The following is a 13759-nucleotide window of genomic DNA, read 5'->3' on the forward strand; positions in this document are numbered from 1 at the left end:
GGAGAGCACTGGTTCACTCATTCATTCAACAACGGAAAAGGCTGTGGTAGCCACGCAGCAGCCTGCCCTGTCCCTGGGGTATGGCAGCAAGCAGAACGGCCCTCGTGGGGTTCACATCTGGTGAGGGGAGATAGACACCAACAGGACACAAGAAGAGGTGGCTCAAGTGCCGGGAAAGAAGCCAGGAGGGGAAGGGGCAGGGGCCGGGGAAGGCCCTGTGGCCAGCGGGACAGGAGGAAGGTCTACAGCAGGCCAGGAAGAGAGCTTTGAGCCATCTGGGGACAGCCAGTGCAGGGTCCTGAGGTAGTAGTGCAGCCGGATGCTGAGGAACAGCCGCGACGGAAGAGGAGCGCTGTGCCGGTCTCGGCCTCCAGGGACTGTGGGCCTCAACAGCATCTATGGTCCTGTGGTTCTGGAGGCCAAAACAGGATCAAGGTTTCCCAGGGCTGGTTCCCCGGGGACCTGTCTCCCGGGCTGGTGATGGTATCCCCTGGGGTGTCTGTCCTGATCGCCTCTTTGAAGGACAGTCGTGCTGGATTAGGGCCTGCCCTGATGACTTCATTTCAACTCAGTGACCTCCTTAGCAAACTCACCTCCCAATACAGCCACGTTCTGAGGGCCTGGGAGGTGGGACTTCAACACGCCAATCCTGTGATAAAGGGCAGGCATCGGCAGCTGCGGCCCAAGCAGCCTGGAGTCAGAAAGCACCTTAGATGTGCTACGCAGGAAGGGATTTGAACGGGGGCTCTGTGGCCCACAAAGCATCCGCCAGATGTCCAGGAAGACAGAACCACGCAGGACCGGCCCAGGGGCACTGTGAGCCATGAGGCAGTTTCTGGAGCTTGGGTTCTAGAACTCATGCCCAGGGCTGCAAGCTGGGTGGGGAGGTCTCACAGCCACCAACTGAACAAGCCCAGAAACTCCACGAGGGATGAGCAGGGCCTCACAGGTGGGGCGGGTCAGAGGACAGTCCCCCAGAGCTCTGCTGCGCCTGCCAGTTACCTGCCCGTTTATCCCTCTGTCCCCTCCACTGACATCTGGAGGGCCTACTTGGGAGCATCTGGTCCACCCTGCTCCTTCCCCTTCCATCTCCCTCTCCTGTTTTCCCGGCTCCGCCCAGGCCAGGCGTCCAGCCCCCTGAAACGCCCCAGCCCCTTGCATCATTTCCAAACTCGGTTCTGCTCAGCCAGACCCTCCCGCCACAGTCTGCCGGCCTCCTCTGCACAGAGCCGTTTTCTTTTTCTCCCAGATGCCACACAGAACCCACAGACACAGGTAACCAGACCGGAAGCACCTGTCACTGGGAGGACAGCAGGTGGCTCTGAGCCAGCAGGACCCGACGCTCCCCAGGGAAGCTGGCAGGGAATACCTCCAAGGCCCTGGTGGAGATCTGACCCTGATCACACCCCAGGGACTCAGGCCAGGTGAGAATTGTCACCTGCCACGGGGCAGATCAAAGCCACAGGCTTATCTCTCTTCTTTTTTCCATGGTTCCTGCCAACTGAGGTTTGATATTTTGCCTCATATAAATGAGGAGGCCCCACCCAAGAATCTCCCCACAGCCCATAAAGCTCTGTAAAGGGGGCCATGTGGCTCTGGTTTCCACTGGACGTGAGTCCCTTGAATGGCAGCTTCCTGCCCAGGCCTGGCCTGGCTCAGCTGGTCAGTCCCGAAGGATGCAATGGAGGAACACCGCATGTTGGGGGAGCTGACGTTGCCCTTGGGCTCTAGTTTCTCCAGGTTTCTGGGCTTCTCTGCAGATCTTGGCCCTTCACACTAGCAGAAAAACATCTTTCCATCAGTTGAGTCGTCTTTGAAAACGGTGCTCGAAGTGAAAGCCAGGACATTAGCTACATTTTCTACCTTTTTTTTAACCTCTGATGTTTTCTGGAGGGAGAGCTGCCCCTAATGGGGGTCACCTGAGACCTCCCTGAGTAAAAGGAATGGAATTTAGGGGAAGGCAGAGAGGCGAAAGCTCACGTTTTCCAAAACCTTGCTTGGCTGGGCACTGTGGTAATCCCTTTCCCACATCTGAAGGGACAGGGGAGCAGAGAGGATGCCCACCCCACACCCTTCACACCACACACACAAGCCATGGAGGCAGATGGCCTCTGCAGATTCCCACCTCATCCACTGGTCAGGAAGCCACTTCACTCTAGGAGCCTCAGCTCCCTCCCATCTAAAGTGGGGACAACATGCAGGCCTGGTGGTGCACGCCTGTAATCCCACCAACACCGGAGGCTGAGGCAGGAGGATTGCAAGTTCAAGGCCAGCCTCAGCAACTTAGCCAGGCCTGAGCAACTTAGTGAGGACCTAAGCAACTTAGCGAGACCCTGTCTCAAAATACAATATAAAAAGGGCTGGGGATGTGGCTCAGTGGTTATGTGACCCTGGGTTCAACTCCCAGTACCCTCAAAATATAAAAAATAAAGTCTGTGTCATCTTGAGGGCCCCAAAGATAGGCAGAACCCCCAGGAAGAAGCACCTTACCACTTGTCCCCGGGGCTGTCTCCTCTGTATCCTCACTGTCCCACCAGTAGGCTGAAGGGACGTGTCCCTGTTCCGCTGATTGCCCAGGACAGCTGACCAGAGAGCAGGCTGGCCGGCCCCGTCTTTCCAGCAGGGGGCACACTTTCTCACAGGCTTCCTTGAAGACAGCCTCCTGGGTCCAGTGGAAAACCACATGGGCCTTCAGCAGCAGTGGGCCTGGGGCTCCACAGTGCCCAGGACAGTTCTGCTGTGTACAGCACTGTGAAAAACAAGTTCCCTTTGCTTTTGGAATAGCAGATAACCAGGTGTGATTGGCAGAGCTGCTGCAGCCAGGGTAGCGATGTGAGGTTCCCTGGTGGGAGGACCCACAACCAACCTACAGGTCCAGCCCCCTCTTCTGGACAGGGGCAGTGGGACCCATCTGTGCCTTTAGCACTACCACATGGAATGGCAGTTTCTGAAAGCTTTGGAGAAAACAAAGATCAGGATGGTTTTGCTAAAAATGTGGAGACGGCTCCCTTATCCCACCATCCGCCTCCCTCTTTCAATCTCTCTGTCTCTGTCTCTCTCTAAGCCCTTTACATACAATGCTAACCTTATCATTTCCTTGTCTTAACTGGGATTAGTTCAAGACGGGGCTAAATTTGTTTAGACAAGCTCTATATTAAAAAGAGGAAGGCCAAGTACATTGAGTCTCCAAGTCCAGAGAACATTCCATTCCCCGGGCTTTGGTTTACAACTGGATGTGCTTTACGTTAGAGGACAAGCTATAGCTTGTAAAACAAACGTGGAAATAATCTCAAGTATGAGGCACCGACTGTTTATTATGCAACTGGAGAAGAGTCTGGCCAGGAAAAATCTTTAGCTGAAAGCAAAGACGATCCGTACTTAATTGTTCTTGAGCAAAATTAAAATGTCTGTTTCTTCAATGATATCTTGGTGCCAGGCCGTCCTTCTGTCAGCCTGCCCAGTGCAACTAACCAGGTTGACTGTCACCCACAGGCTCGTTGTGACGTGATGGGGAAGGGTCAGATTCCCCTGGGCAAGAAAGCCAGTCAGGTGTTGATGTTTTGTTCACTAGGTATTTTTAAAGCATGCTCAAAGTCTTAAATCTAGAATTATGACATTTTGTCTGTAACATCAATATCTTTTGATAATGCCTATTATTTGAGATCCACCAACACTTCAAAAGCATTTTGATGATATTCCTTACCCTGTCCCTTCTTTATTAAATGCATCCCACAGTCATGTCAAAGCCTCAAGTGTGATTCTAGTGGAATGAAGGAAAAGTCCTTTGTGACTTTCTTTATCATCTTTCATTTATAAAGCATTTCCCCCCCAAATCACCTCCCTCCTGCCACCTGGGACTTGTGGAGTTCCAAACATCTCAGGAATAGATGTTGACTTCCATGAAATGTGCCCTGTGCCTCTTGGCCCTGGGAGCCCTGTAGAGCTGGGGAATTCTCTGAACCGGCGTCTCCAGCACCCTCACCTCCATCCTGGGTGTCTCCCCTTAGATAGCTTCATGTTCTTCCCGCTTGATATTCTCTCCACTCTGCTTGGCTCATTTATTGACTTTTTCTCCTAACAAAAAACAAAAACCCCACTGGGTGCAGTGGCACCTGCCTCTAATCCTGGCAACTGCAGAGGCTGAGGCAGGAGGATCACAAGTCTGAAACCAGCCTCAGCAACTCCATGAGACCATCTCAAAAGTTTTCAAAAACTAACCAAAATAAAGAAGGTTGGGGGCATAGCTTAGTGGTAAAGGATCCCTGGATTCAACCCCCAGTGCTCTATCCCAGGTTTCTTGATGCAGAGTAGGTGCTCAATAAGTATTTGTGAATCTACCTGTTAAAAGAAGACAGGGGCAGGGCACTTGCCTAGCATGGGTGAGGCACTGGGTTCGATCCTTAGCACCACGTGAAAATAAACAAATAAATGCACCTGTCAATCTACAACTATAATGAAGTTAAATTTTAAAAAAAGACAAAAGCACTGTGATTTTATTAATGTCATTGAAAGATTTTGTCTTTCATTACATGCAAAATACATATGTATAGGTAGTATGTAGTAAGACGTATATATTATTTGGTTGCCCATTTCAGGTTCCTGAATCCCTTGGAATCACCCCAAAGACCAGCAATTGAGAACCACCGAGATAAGGGTGCCGGGTACTTGGTTGACATGCCGTGGACAGGACCCTGTTACCAGCTGTGTGGCCTGAGCCACCTCCCACTTCCTGAGCCTTGGCTTCCTTGGGTGGCAGATGGGTGTAACAATACCTCATCTTCCCACCCAAGAGGGCTGAGGAGAGAACACACTGACGTGTGCAAACAGGCTTCGTGAGCTGGGAAGACCAGGGCACACGTGCCCACCACCCCAACCCTCATCATCCACAGGCGCCCAGAGAAGCGGAGGACGGTGCTGCCTGCAACTTCAGTCACCCCGATGCTGGAGTCTCCAGCTCCCACCTGCACGAGGAGGCGACTCCCTGGTCTGCTGGCCAGCCCAGGGTGAGGCCGGCCTGCGGGGTTTGCCTGCATGCAGCTCCCCAGCCGCCGAGGCGCACTCTGGCCTCGCCCAGGGAGGTTCTCCCACCCGTGGAACCTGCGTCTTTTGCCTTTGACCTTGTGGTTGCCCTGCTGCTCAGAATCTGTTCTCTACCAGGCTCCTCTGCGGCTTCCTGCTGTCTCACATGAGCAGGAAACTTTGAAATGTGTGGAAGCCTTCTATCACTGGCCTTCTGTTGCTCTTCATGGGCAGGAAGGAAGGAAAAAGGAAGAGGGGGAGAAGTGCCGCCCGCACATGAGCGTCAGGATGGTTGATGGGTCTCCCTCCATTCTCACCCAGGACCCCTGCTCGGCATCAGCGTGGCCACCCAACTGCAGCATGCAGGTGCGCCGGCATCGAGACACTGCTCCAGCGTTGACTGCTCACCATCGACACCTAAACATCGCCAACCTCGCACTCAAGTCGCGCTGCAGTTTTAAAACGTGGGCTCTGTTGTTTTGAAGCACTTTTATTGTGAAATATTCCACACTGATGGAGAACTGCAGTCAGGAAGGTAAGCTCGGTGCCTAGCACGTCTCCCTCTCTGCCCTCCCTGGGTGCCGCGTCCTCGGTTGGGCTCCCCGAACATTGCAGATTTCATTGTCCTCTAAAATCTCCCTTAACGGGGTGCTACATACATTTTTTTGAGCATCTGCTTCTGTGGGAGTCATTGGTGTCCCCCTACCTGTGGCGGAACAGGACTTTATCATGTGAAGAGAATGTCTCCGAGAGTCCTGTCCATGGCGGGCGGGCGCTGACAGCCTCCCGTCCACAGCTGCTCTGAGCGATGGGCTGTGACATCCTGGGCACGTCTCTTGGTGACCACGGCCTGTCTTCCTGCTGGATTCCCCCGGGAGTGCAGTCCCTAAGCGGGAGGGCACCTGGCCCGCTCCAGCAGGTGGGACCACGCCTCTTTGCAGCTCCCAGAGCCAAGTGCAGAGGCGAGTGTCCAGCGCCCTCCCCGGCAGCCATCCTCTACGTGGACACTACTTGCTCAGCCTGTCGATTCGCCCTGATTTGCACTTTTCTGGATATGCTTGCGGGTGAGCGTCTTTCCCTACATTTACTGGCCATTTGAATATTCTGCAAGTGCCTTCAAGTCTCACCCCTTTTTCTGTTGGGTCATTGGAGTTTTGCGTGTAGACCTCATATCAAGGAATTTTGTTAAACTTGCTTATTGTTATGAATGATTTATCTGCATTCTAGTTTCTTTCAAATTTCCTATTTTTTAACTTTTTAAAATTTTAACTTTGTAGAAACTTCCACACCCTACGTACATTCTCTGCATACCTGGTCATGGTGAATGCTGACAGTTGGACGTCTGCTCCGCCTCCCCCGTCTTTTGTGATTCTGATGGCTGCCCGGCAGGACCTTCAGTGCAGCGGAGACCACCTCCCTCGGCTAGCTGCCAGTCTCCAAGGTAAAGCTCTCGGCATTTCGCCACTGAAGAGGACCCGTTGTACATTTTCTCTAGTTATCCAGGGACAAACAAGGCAGTTCCTGTCTGTTCCCGTATATGAGGCTTTTTCTCATGCACAAATGTTGAGTTTTGCAAATTGCTTCCCTGCACCTACCGACAAGATCATATTGTTTTTCTTCTTTATTCTGCTAATGTGGTAAATTTACAACGACTGGTTTTTCAACTGTTTGCCTGTCGCTGTAGTTTGGATCTTGAATGTCCCCAAAAGGCCTGTGTGTTGGGGGCTTGTTCCCTAGGTTCAATGGGGAGGTGGTAGAGCCCTGAGGGGTGGGGCCTGGTTGGAGGAAGTTGGGTCACTGGCCCTGCCCTTGAAGGGATGCTGGGATTCCTCCCCTTCCTGTCTCTCTTTGCTTCCCAGCCTGTGAGGGAGATAGGCCTCCCCTGCCCTAGGTCACGAGCTGCCACGGGCACAAGGCCACAGGATCAGGCAACCCTGGACTGCGACCTCTGGGGTCATGAGCCAGAGTAAACCTGTCCTCTGGAGTGGACTCCCTCGGGTCTGTGTCCCCGCCAGACAGAGCGAGTCCTCTCCAGCCTTGCACTGCTGGGGTAACCCAGCTGGTCCTGAGGTGCTGTCCCGAGGTGCCATCTGCCCCTCTGTTGCTGGCTACAGTACTTGTCAGGACTCCCCCTGGGTTTCTTCTCTGTCTTCACCCCTGTGACGTCAGGCTTGTGCTCTTAGGGACGCCTCTTTTTCTACCCTATAGAACAATCGCTTGGTTTAGTGATGGCCCTTCCTTAAATACTTGTTAGATGTGCCACTGAAGCCATCTGATTCCAGAGATTGCTGGGGACGGGACAGTGTTAAATCCTGGATTTCATTATTGTAACAGCTAAGGGGCTCATCTGTTGTTTTTTTAAATGTTATTTGATAGGTTGTATTTTTCTAGGAATGAAGTTAGCCATAATATCCTTTATATCCCCGACTGTAAATACTGTAGTGTGATCACTCTTCTAAATCCTGATATTGGTTATTTATATTGGTTTTCTCCCCCCGCCCGCCCCCTTAATCTGCATCGCCATGGATTTATCAATGTCACGAGTCTTTCTGAAGAACTGTCCTTTGACTTTGTTAAACTCCTCTGTTAAAGGCTGGCTCTGAAGCCATATGACATGTCTTAGCTTCTGTTCTTGTTTTTGATATTGCCCTTGCCCTCCTGATGAGCCCTGGGCACCTTACTTCCAGACCCCAGCCTCCCAGCCTTTTAGACTTTCTGCAGGAAATCACAAGTGACATTGCAGGAATGGTCTCTGACAGGCAGGGCACCAGGGATTGCCACAGTGGTCCAAGGTTGGCCCAAAGGAGATTCTTCTTTTTCGGGGTTTGGAAATAGGGCAATCTTTTTCTTTCCTTTTTGGCTTTGTTTTTCTTTCCCCACATTCTCCTGGCCCATATGGGCTGCTGGCTTTGCTTGCTTGTCCATTCCAGGACTCTTGACTCTGGGCAGGTCAGTTCTACACTCCGCTGATACAAGGGCTCACTCCTCTCTGCAGTGACTAAGTCTTCATCCTTTGATTTTCATCAACATTTGTTCTTTTCAATAAGATCTTCGAATATGCCCCCGACCCCAACCCTGCATCTCCATTACTTGGAATCTGGTCTCTGCTCTCCTGTGTTGTGTCTGGGGCTTTCTTACTGCCTTCCATGTGGCTGGGGTCAGCAACAGGCTCACCCCCTGCTAATTACATGATAACATTCCCTCTCCACAAATGTTCTGATAAGTTCATGAACAAACTTAAGAAGCACAAGTTTCAAGAATGCCTAGAAAAGAATGGCAGGTTCTATGAGTCACGGAAACGAGTCACAGTTTTAGCCCTATCCTAAGCATGTTTTGAAAGCAGGTGAGGTTGTCAGGAGGCTCTTGCAAGTTCCCACTGCTCACCTGTGTGGGTGGGTGGCACCTTGCCCTCCCACAGCCCGCCTGCAGCTCCCATACAGCACGGTATACACACAGGTATCCCCTGTGTGTGTGCATGAAGCAGTTCTTCAAGACCAAGCAAGGGAATGCCAATCATAAAACAGCCAACATTAATACCTGGTTCTCTTTCTTTTCTTTTCACCATTTTTTCTATGGTATCTTTGCCAGGGTTGGGGAATAGTATTGTTACTATGAATTTTACAGATAAAGCTGTTTTGTTTTTTTTCCCTTAATTTTCCACTTCATTGTTGACAAGACCAAATATTCTCATAAACTAGTTACTAACTGCATTTCCTCTGATGCTTAAAAAAAAAAAAAAAAAACTTGCCTAGGATTGTTGATATTCTTTCAAAAATGACAGATTTCTATCTCACAATTTTTCTGAGTTCTGGCTCCTGTGAAATCTGTAATCATTTTGGCTTATTTGAAAAGCTGGCCCATAGCGTTGCCCATGTTGTGATTCCACTGGGAAGAGCTGGAGTCAGTGGAGTGGGGAGGGGACAAGGAGGCTGCCCCTCACATCTCTGCGGCAGTGAGCTCCTACTGTCCAGGTTCCACTGTATCAGAAACTCTAACAGGCCTGCTTCTCTTGTGTGCCAGAGACGACAGGCCTCAGGGCTTTGAGACGAGTTCCCTGGGGCTACAGATGTTTCTTCTTTGCGGAGCCCGGTGTCTGGTGCGCTCTGTGTGCTGGGTCCCCTCTCCAGGACAGAGCTGGGAAACGCTCCTGGGTACGACAATATTTTACCTCTCCTTGTGTGGAACAAGATCTGCATGGTTTGGGGGGTTCTTTCTGCCCAGAGGCTTCACGGTATGGAGGAACCAGTCTCCGAGTCCCCGCTGCCTTGGAGCTGTGGGACTCCCCAGACTCTTGCCCCTGTTTTGTGGGGTTTGGCCTCCTGTTCACATCCCTACTTAGTATTGTTCACACAGCACATTTGTAGGCCCAGTATGTGCTGGGCAGAGTTCCAAGTGCTGGGAATAAAGGAAAGTCCATTCCGGGGTGGAATTCACTGTCAGTGGGGTTCACTGCCACAGTGAACAAGTAGACGTGACATAATGTCGACGTGCCGGGAAGAAGGAAGAAGCAGGGTAAGGGGAGAAGCTTGGCCAGGAAAGGGGAAGAAGAGTGGGGAGAAGGACACTGGGCAGGCTCACACATCCACCTGCCTTGCATCGTCATCTAAAGAGCCATCACTGCTGTCCTTGCTTCCTGAAGATGTCCACTCGCCTGCGTACATCCCTCCTCCTACCCGACAACACTGAGAATGTTGTCTCACCTTTATGCACCCACAAGGCCCAACATAAGATGCATGACTAACACAGTTTCATTCAAGCAAAGAAAATTCTTTTCAGGATGTCTCCATCACTTATGTAGCCAACCAGCAATTTCCGGAAGTTTCTCAAATTTTCTGGAAGCCCCTCCTGGTCTGAAGCAGTGTCTGTCTACACAATCAATGGTTTCTGGGACTTTCCTAACAGCGGTTCATGCTTATCTAATATTTGCTGGATGCTCTTCTGCAAAATGACATTTGAGGCTGAGCCTGAGAGTTTCACCCGCCGCCCGCCCCCAGGCTTGGTCCGGTTTCAAGTTTGCATGTGAACATAGACCCATCAGCTGTGCCAACAAACTTTGACACAGTTTCTCATCAGAGGGCGGCTGGTCCTCCCACACAGTCCCACAGAAGCTCTGACTCTCCAGTAACTCATTAGACACTGCTCCCCGCCAGGCCCTGGAGCCCCGGCAGGGCAGGGCCTCCCCTGTCTAAGGAAAGGGGCTCTCTGCACCATCCCACGACCAAACGCCAAGCTCGGCAAAAATAAAAATAGCAGCCTTTGTTTCAAACTTGCCAAAAACCTCAGACGTGTGTGTGTGCTTCTGCTTGTCTTAAAGAGCCCATTTTCCTCTGCTGGGAGGCATTTTAGGAAGGGTTTGAGGAGAAGGAATCGCAGGGTTTGCATCTTTCCTGACCTGTGTTCAAGTGAATGGACCCCAGCCAGACTTCCTCAAACCCAGGACAAACTATGCCTGTCTCAGAGACTCGGCCCACCAGGTGGAAATAAGCCACGGTGTTCCTGGAGAGGCATTCTGAGACAAACCTGCCAATGTGCTTCCTGCTGGAAAGCAGGCGATGGTTCTAGAAGGAACTACTTTAATAACATCAAACAAGGCTTAAAACAGAGGCCTGGGAGGAAGGCTGGGTGGTCCAGTGGGCTCCAGCCTGATCCTCAACAGCTTCTGAGGGATCAGTCTGTGCGCAGGAGATGATGAGACCCCTGACAAGTCGTCCAGCCAGCTGTCGTGGGCTGCAGGTGTCCCCCCACCCAAATCACCTTTGAGACCCACCTCCAGTACCTCAGAATGTGGAGAGAGGACCTTTGAAGAGGTGATGAAGGTAACATGAGGTGGTAAGGGTGGGGCCCTGATCCCATTTGTCCTCATAAGAAGAGGAGGCCAGGACACAGACACACCCTGGGGGAGACCACATGGGCATGCAGGGAAGGGACAGTACCTGCTTGTGAAGGAGGGACCAGCCCTGCACACACCTGTGACCCTAGCTACTAGGGAGGCTAAGGCAGGAGGACCGCAAGCTTGAGGTCAGCCTCAGCAACTTAGTGAGCTCTGTCTCCAAATAAAAAGTCCTGGGGGAGTTCAGTTGTAGAGCACCCCTGGGTTCAATCCCCCATCTCTCTCTCTCTCTCTCTCTCTCTCTCTCTCTCTCTCTCACACACACACACACACACACACACACACACATACACATGCACGTGCGCGTGCCCCCGTCTGTTGTTAGAGCTCAGTCTGCAGTGCTTCGCCATGGGGGTCCAGCAGACTCATACCCAGCAGGGGTTCTGAGGGCACAGCCAGGCTCCTGCTACTTGAGTGGAGCCCTCAGATTCTGCAAAGCTGAACTCATATCCGAGATGATCTCAGTGGAAGGTGCGAGGCCACCTGCTCCCTCTCCGCCCCGGCCCTCCTTCCATCCTCTTCCTCCTCCTCTCCTCTCCTCTCCAGGGCAGTCCATCTGCAAAATGCTTCCCAGCACTGCCTCTGCGTTCCACGGGCTGCTGATCTCGTTACATTTCTGCCTCTTTTCCTTGGGGCTGTTTCCGAGAGCAGTCCTCCTTGCAGCATTAGCATCCACTCTGTCACTTCTAACCGGGGATCCCAAATCTCTGATGATACCTTGGCCATGATGGGCTATTCCTTCAGTCTAGAATTCCAGCGGGACATTCTCTCAGTTCAGGCAGCACCCGTCGGGGGAGCCGCAGCCGCTGCCAGGAAGGTGGTTTACATGGAGCCTTTTCTGCTTCTCCCCGGAGGCTTTTAAGACCTTCTTTTGCCCCCATTGTTCTGAAATTGCACAACGAAGTGCCTTCTCTGGGTCTATTTTTATCCATTGTGCTGGGTCCCTCCGACCTGCAAGCTGGGGTCCTGTAGCTCCGGACGAGTCTCTCGAAATGTGTTTCAGAGTCTCTCCTCTCTGCTCTCCCCTCCTGGAAACCATCACCTGGAAGCTGCTCCCCTGCCCGGGCCTCTCGTCTCTTCTCTAGGCAACTGTGTCTGCTCTCTGACAGTTTCCGGCGTACCCCCAGCCTTGCTTTAGGTCTTCGGTATCGCGGATCATGCTCCTTCGGATGTCCTTGTTGTTTTTGGAGTGCTGCTTTTTCTGTAGTCTCCCATTCTTGGTACACAGATGAGAAATCTTCCCATCTGCCTGCTACTAATAGTGAGCACGCTCTGCTTCCTCCAGGTTTTGGTTTCTTTTCTAAGTTGAGAAATAATCCACATAAATCCGGCCTTGGTGTATTCAGTTGGTGCCACCATGATCATTATCCATCGCAGACCATTTTCATCGCCTCAAAGGGAGAGCAGTCATTCTGCACCCCTCCGCCCAGCCCCTGGCCACCAGGACCACTTCTCTGTCTCCACAGGTCCGCCTATTCTGCACATTTCACACAGACGGAACCCTACGCCATCTGGCCTTTCACATCTGCTCTCACTAGCATCACGATATCCAGGTTCATCCACGTCATGTCGCCTGTCAGCACTCCACCCTCTTGAAGTGCAGAGAGCGTGGCCAGCGTGGATAGGCCACGTTCTACTTGCCCGTCCCTCGGTGGATGGGCGGCTGGGTTGTTCCTACCTTTCAGCTGCTATGAATAAAGCTACTTGGAACTTCCACGTACGAGTCTTTGCTCGGATGTGTTTTCAGCGGTCTTGGGGACATGCCCTGAAGTGGAGTGGCCGGGTTGTGACGACCCTCTGTTTAGCTGTTTCGGGACCTGCCCAGCTGTCGTCCAAAGCAGCTGTGCCGTTTTGGTCCTCCCTCCTCCCACCACATGGGAGGGTCTGTTTTCCCCGCATCCTTGCTGACACTTGTTCCTATCTGTCTTTTTCACTGTAGCCATCTTAATGGGTGCCAAGGAGCAGCCCGGTGTGTCTTTTTATTATGGTATAACATACACAAACAAGTTCACCACCTTACCCATTCTCAGGCACGGGATCCAGTGCCATTAGGCACATTCCCACCGTTGGGCAGCCATTACCACTGTCCATGCCCAGACCATCCTCATCCCCCACCTGAAACCTGGTCCCCGTGAACACCAGCTCCCCTCCTCTCCTTCCCAGCCCCTGCACCCTGAGCTCTGCCTTCTGTACCTGGGGTTTGACCACCCAGGGGCCTCACGTGAGAGGAGCCCTCCATCCCTGTCCTCTGGTGTCTGCCGGTTTCCCTCAGCGTGATGTCTCTAGGGCTCATCTATGCCACACTCTGGGCTGGAATTTCCTTCCTTCTGAAGACTGAGAAGAACCCCGCGTGTGGACAGATCAAATTCAGTCCATCCGTTCCCCATGGGCGGACACTTGGTTGTCTCTGCCTCTCGGCCGCTGTGGATGGTGCTTTGAGCAACTGTGAATTCAGGCTGCACTTTCCTGGTGGCTAACGATGACCGTGGAGCATCTTTTCATGTGCCTATCGGCAGGCAGGGCGTTTAAAAGCGTGCAACCTGTTTTTATCTTTCCCAGTCCTCACTTCCAGTGCTTGGCAGGCAGTCGGCTCTACCTTGGTTGTCGGCTCGTTTTGAATCTGGGAAAATTAAAAAGTGGATTGAAGTCTACACGTTTGCATGGGGCCAGCCTAGGGACCTGTCCATCAGGAGCCCCAGGTCGGAGGCCAGAGAAGATGCTTCTGGCCTGCTGCCTGGAGAGCGAGTGGCTAGCTACCACCTAGGGAGTGGGGCACTCTCAGCTCTGCTGTGTGCATTTGTCCCCTGTTCTTCACAGTCTCCCTGCAGCTGCAAGGACAGCTCCTCCGCT

The 13759-nt window shown here is 52.3% G+C and overlaps 1 long non-coding RNA gene across 1 annotated transcript; it reads left to right on the top strand.

The window, feature by feature from the left end:
• Positions 1-5958: 5958 nt before the first annotated feature.
• On the top strand, positions 5959-12592 carry LOC124992339 (uncharacterized). The gene is made up of 3 exons (XR_007110105.1): positions 5959-6083; positions 6297-6460; positions 12376-12592. It is a non-coding gene; the product is annotated as an uncharacterized LOC124992339 (long non-coding RNA).
• Positions 12593-13759: the final 1167 nt, after the last annotated feature.

Source organism: Sciurus carolinensis, chromosome 9 (genome assembly GCF_902686445.1).
Source record: "Sciurus carolinensis chromosome 9, mSciCar1.2, whole genome shotgun sequence".
Lineage (NCBI taxonomy): Eukaryota > Metazoa > Chordata > Mammalia > Rodentia > Sciuridae > Sciurus > Sciurus carolinensis.